Source organism: Ruditapes philippinarum, unplaced genomic scaffold, assembly GCF_026571515.1.
Source record: "Ruditapes philippinarum isolate M1 unplaced genomic scaffold, ASM2657151v2 ctg7664_1_1_1_1, whole genome shotgun sequence".
Lineage (NCBI taxonomy): Eukaryota > Metazoa > Mollusca > Bivalvia > Venerida > Veneridae > Ruditapes > Ruditapes philippinarum.
In genome coordinates, this window is record NW_026852768.1 from 150,994 (window position 1) to 157,556 (window position 6,563).

Genomic DNA, 6,563 nt, shown 5'->3' on the forward strand with positions numbered 1-6,563 from the left:
TTTGGGGTGGGGAAATTTTTTTCACTTTTGGGGAAAATTGGGCGTTTTGCAGGAAGGGGAGGTCCCCAAAAATTTCCCTTTTTAAAATTTTAAAAAAACCTTTAAAAAAACATTATTGACTTGGGCCCAAATCACCCTTGGGGCCTTTTGTATCATAAATAAAGCAAAAAGATAACCCGCAAATTTTTTCCAATCAAGTTTGAAATTTTGGGAAATTGTTTTCAGTTGGGGAAAAATTATTCAATTTCATTTTGAAATTAAACATTTAAAAATTATCAATTTTGTTGGCTAAAACCTTTTGTAAAGGATGGATTAATGTATGTATACACACATATTTAAAGGTTACTTTTGATGTTGAAATTAACAGTGAACAGTTTTATTTTCTTTTATTTCGTGCCCTTGTTTACATTTTGAGTATCCCCCTTGTTCAAAATGATAAACGCCCTTATGGATAATGAAAATGGTTTAATCCTCCATATTATTTTACACTTTGGATATTCAGTGCTTAAGATTTTGCTGAATCTTTATTCAAGTAGATTTGCAAAAATTCAAATTTGTGAATTTTTTTTTCTATCATAGAAAAGATAGATTTTGCTAAAAAATTTATATTTTCTCCCTTTAAAAAGAAAGCATTCAGGTAGTTTAAATTGATTTTGCAATTTTAGTTTTAGATTTTGGGTAAAATTTCAGGAAAGTAAATTATATGGGTCCTAACCGTATAAGCTGGTTACATGTCAACCAAAAATTCCTATCTCCATTAATTTTTTAAAGAGGTTGAGGTCTTTTGTATGGAACTTTACATAGATTGGTTTTGGTGTATACACAAATTTGTTTTAGTTTGATTGGGAACGAAGGCTATTAAGCCTTTATTGTACACATAAGTCCATTTCTGGAAACAACCCTTTAACTTAGCAATGTGTTGTATAGTTTCCCTAACACAGGGGAAAAAAACAACCTTGCTTGCCCACATTAGCCTTTAATGCAGCCAGCCAAATAATTTTAAATTACTAGTCCAATGAATCCCAACCACCTCGGCCATGCAGCTTTAATCTGTTAAACATTGATAGGGATACATTGTTTAAAATTTTTTATTTGCCTTTTTTTGGGGGCCTGTTAACTTATCTGGGACTGGAAATAGTGGCCAGTATAAGGATTTACTTCTCTTTCGTCTTTTTTTCCCCTTCTGCATGACAGAAAAGGGATAAATGGGGGCCCTCTAACTTTAAAAAAAGAAAATTTCAAAAAAGGGGAAAACCAAATTTTTTCCCGTATTTTTTTCAGTGTGTGGGCTTACACATTAAAAAGGGGGTTTTTTTTTTGCATATTTTTCCGAAATTGTTTTGGTCCCTTTAATGAAAGGGTTTTTAATTTTCCCCTTTTTCCAAAAGTGGAAATAAATTTCTTTATTCACTTTTCCAGTATTTAAAACCTTTTTTTTTAAATACATTTCAAAATTTTCATGGTAAAAAGATTTAAAAATTGAGGCAAAGGGTGCTTTTAAAAAAAATCACTTTAAACCCCGAAAACGTTGGTTGAGTTTAACCCGAAATGAGGGTTTTTTAGTTCTAAAGGATGCCAAAAATTTTTGTTTAACCCTTTTTCTTGCATTCATTTCCGTTAAATTTAAATTGGCCCCTTTCACTTTAAAAATGACTATGACAATTGACTTTTAAAATTGCGGTTTTAAAAACTATTTTTTTATTAATATTTTAGGCATTAAAACACCAAATTTTATGGGGTTTTCCCAAATGTTTATGTTTAGTGGGATGGTTTGGGGCCCCTGGGATTATTTTACGCTTCATGCCCTCATTATTTTAAAAACTGTGGGTTTTCATTGTCTAATCCATCTACCAAACTAGAAAGGTTAGTTTGGGGGCCACATTCTAAAAGTCAAAAAAAAGTGATTTAAATCCCCCCATTTAAATTAAAAGTGTTTCCAAAACCCGGAAAAGGGGATGTCCTATTCTAAATTTTTTAGATCTACCAAACCAGAAAAGGGAAGAAACCACAAATTTAAAATACAAAATCTACCAAACCAGGTTAGTCCACTTTTATTTTTAGGGTTTTTATACCAAAACCCGAAAGGTAAAGCGCATAAATTTTAATAAAATAGAAACCACAAAAACCGAAAAGGGTTTGTTTTTAATTTCCCATATATAGAATCTTAACCATACCAGAAAAAGGGTTAAATTCTCATTCTAAATATAGGTTTTTTAAACCCAAAAAAAAAAAAGGCCCCGAAATTCCCATATATAGGAAACTTTCAAAACCCAAAGATTTTGTTCCCCTTAAAAAGTAATTTTGGGGTTTTCCTAAACAAGAAAGGGGAAGGGTTTTTTTAAAATTTTAATTTTGTTATCTATCTTAAACCCAAAAAAAGGAAGGTTCCCCCATTTTTTTTATAAAAAAATAAAAAATATAGAATGCTGTTTAAGAGTCCCGTATTTGGTTTTTCAAAACTATTTAAGCAAGCCCCTTTTAAATTGGGTTTGGCCCGTTGGGACTAGAGGTGGGGCCCCTTTAAAGACCCCGAAATACTGCATGGAGGTTTTTCCAAATTGTGGTCCTTCTCGGGTTTATGTTAGAAAAAATTGGGAATAAAGGGTCCTTTTTTGGGGTGTGTTTTGAAATGGAAAGGCCCAAAAAAAAACAGAAAAATCTGTTTGTTTTTAAAAAAAAAAATAAAAAAGAAAAGCCACAATTTTTATTAAAACATTTTGTTATATATTTTTAAAAATTTTCAGAGGGCCTTTAAAAAAGGAAAACCCCTACAGATTTAACAAATTTTGACCGTAAATGCAGGGGAAATTTATGGTAAAGTTGGAATTTTTTCTCGTTTTTTTGTTGATTGAAAATTTAAAATAATTTTTATGGGGAAATTATATTAATTTGTTTTTAGGAAGAATTTGGGGGGGGGGTAACTGGGATTTAAATATTTTTGGGGGTGTAAACAAGTTTAACTGTAGGGTTCAATCATTTAAAATTTTTTTTTTCTGGGCTTCTCCCTTTAAAAGGCTTTTGCCCACAGTCCCAAATTAAAGTTTGAAAATGTTGTAAAATTTTTGACAGTGTATGAGGATTACCATCAAAAAAATCTGGTACCCGGAGATGTTTTTAGAGGTACCACCCTTTTATGGGGGTGTGTAATGCCCCAAAAAGTATGGGTGGGAACCCCATTTAGTTTGGGTTTAACTGTATTGTGAATGAGAGGGATGCTTTTCAGGTTTTAAAAAAAATTGGAAGGTCCATTATGTCTCAGAAAGAAGAAATAATTTTTGTTCCTTTTAAAAAAGAGAGCGAAAAATGATTGGTTTTTTAATTTTTCATTTAAAAAAAATGGTTTTTAGACCCGTTAAAATGCATGTAACAAAGAAGAATATACTATAAATGTGAAATGATTTGTCGTAAAAGTAGGGAAATTTTTAAAAAAAGTAAGTAAATTTTTACTTTCCCATACCAAAAAACTGTTAAACCTTTATTAAATTTTAATTAAATTTGGGCCAAAAAAAGGCAATACAGGGGGAAAAAAGATGGTTCAATAAAATTTTCTTTTGAAATAACTTTTTTAAAAACTTTTAAAAACACACTTTTAAAAATAAAAAAAGCTTTTTTTAAAGGGAAAAGGAAAAAGAAGCATTTTTTAGAAGCATTTCTGGGTCTTTAAATGCCCGGGGAAAAGGATAGTGGGGTAAGCCTTTTCCAAACCAAATAAAAAGGGCCGGCCAGGGTTTAAAAGGGTTTTAAAATTTGGAAATCGAAACCCAGGCTAATATTGTTTTTGGTTTGCCTCATTTTTTAAATTTCATTTTGGTATTAAATCCTGTTTTAAATTTAAAATGGGAAATTTTTTTAAATTCAAAAACTGGGGGTAAAATTTAAATTTAAAATTTCATATGGCTAAATGGGGTTTTTATGTAAATAAAATTTTAAAATTTGAGATTCTGGTCAAAAAGGGAATGAAAACAAAATAAACTGGGAAAAAAGCTTGGCCCGGAAATGGTTTTTTTTTAAAAAAAAAATTTTTTCTTTTTTAGGCCCCGAACCAAAAGAAAATTTCGAAAAATCTTAAAAATTTGAAAGTGTTATTAAGGGGTTTTTAAAATTTTAAAAAATATATAATTTTGGGGGAAGAAATTTGGGACTTTCCAAAAAACTTAGAAAAATGGAGAATTTTTGAAATAAATTGTTACGATGATTCTAATCCCCGTTTTCCTCTTTGGCGTGGGTTTTGATCCCCCCGGGAGATCCCTTTGGTTTGTTTAAAACGTGAGGAAGGTAGTCTTTTAATGGTGGGGAAATTTTTTACGGAAACAATGGTTAGGGAAAATACCCGCCTAAAATGACTGAAAATTTTGTTTTTAAAAAGGGCGTAAAATTTAAACCAAACAAAAAAACAAACAAGGGAAAAATTGTAGTTTTGAACACATAGAGTTTTTAAAGTACACTTAAAAAAATTGTTTTTAAAACCAAATTTTTCAACAAAAAATTTTTAAATTTTTTGTCCCTTTTGTTTTTGTTTATCAAGTTGGTTTTGTTCATGTTAAAAATGTAAAATTTGGGTTTAAAGTTATGTAACAGTGGGAAAATTTTCTTTTGGGGTTTTCCCGGTGAAAAGGGGTTTTTCCCGTTTACAAAAACCCCCCTGGGCCCGACATAGACATTCAAACGGGCCCTCTAAAAAACACCCCGTGTTTAACATGAAAGGGGAAAACAGTAAAACAATCTCTGTTTTTTGTGGGAAAACAATTTAAAACAGGGCAACCCTTTTCTATTTGGGAACCGAAAAGTACGAGTTCAGGACAGTAAGGGCTATAAGCTACGCTATGTTTTTACATAGTTTGATAGGGAAAAGGATCATGTTGTTCAAGTTGTATTAGATATAGTGCACAAGTTTTTGTAATGAGTTCAATTGTTTGAATGATGAATGCTTTATATATGTTTTTTTTCAAAGTCCAGGTCACCCGAGCGTCGGCGTAACACTTATGTTATGGCTTTGAAACTTTGCACACTTGTTCACCATCATGACCCCAACCTGTAGACAGGAGGAGGTAACTCTATCAAGCATTTTGACAGAATTATGCCCTTTTTCGACTTAGAATTTACGTTAAAGTTTTTGTAATAGTTCAAATATTTTCAAAGTCCATTGACATATGGCTTTGAAACTTTGCACACTTGTTCACACATCATGACCCCAACCTGTAGACAGGAGGAGGTAACTCTATCAAGCATTTTGACAGAATTATGCCCCTTTTTCGACTTAGAATTTATGTTAAAGTTTTTTGTAATAGTTCAAATATTTTCAAAGTCCATTGACATATGGCTTTGAAACTTTGCACACTTGTTCACTCATCATGACCCCCAACCTGTAGACAGGAGGAGGTAACTCTATCAAGCAATTTTGACAGAATTTATGCCCCTTTTTCGACTTAGAATTTACGTTAAAGTTTTTTTGTAATAGTTTCAAATATTTTCAAAGTCCATTGACATATGGCTTTGAAACTTTGCACACTTGTTCAACATCATGACCCCAACCTGTTAACAGGAGGAGGTAACTCTATCAAGCATTTTGACAGAATTATGCCCCTTTTTCGACTTAGAATTTATGTTAAAGTTTTTGTAATAGTTCAAATATTTTCAAAGTCCATTGACATATGGCTTTGAAACTTTGCACACTTGTTCACACATCATGACCCCAACCTGTAAACAGGAGGAGGTAACTCTATCAAGCATTTTGACAGAATTATGCCCCCTTTTTTGACTTAGAATTTATGTTAAAGTTTTTGTAATAGTTCAAATATTTTCAAAGTCCATTGACATATGGCTTTGAAACTTTGCACACTTGTTCACCATCATGACCCCAACCTGTTAACAGGAGAGAGGTTACTGTATCAAGCATTTTTTTTACTATCAAGCACTAAGAATAGTCGAGCATTGCTGTCCTACTGACAGCTCTTGTTTTCTTTTTCCTATTCTTTTGGGTTTTACAGAAGTATTTTTGTTTGTGTAGGAAAACATAAGCTTACAGAACAAATTTTTTTAAACCGTTCCTGGAACCAACCAGTACTGAGAAGTGATGGTAAAGTTTCTAAATTCTTGCTCAAGGAAACAACGACAAGCCATGACAGGGTTTGAACCCATGTGGATAACTATAATTAGATTTCTAACCGATCAGCCATGCCACCACTTTTTCATTCTGATTACTAATCACACCCAACATCAGAATACAGGGCATATCCGTATTTTTTAATTATTTCAACGAAGTCAAAATTGACAATAAGAAACCCAAAAAGGACATCCAATACAGCATATTTGAAAATTTTAACTGAATCTGTGTGACTTTCTAGTCACTGCACATCATGGCTGTATTTTGCAGTGTATATTATTTAACAGTCTTTCTGTTCATAAGACTGTTGAAGCCAATATGGTTTCATTGTGTACAAGACTACTTGTTAGCACATGCATATGATTTTTAGCTTGACTTTTCGAAGAATATTGAGAGCTATTGTTTTCACTCAGGTATCGGTGTTGGCGTCACACTTTGTTAAGTTTTTGGGCCCTTTTTA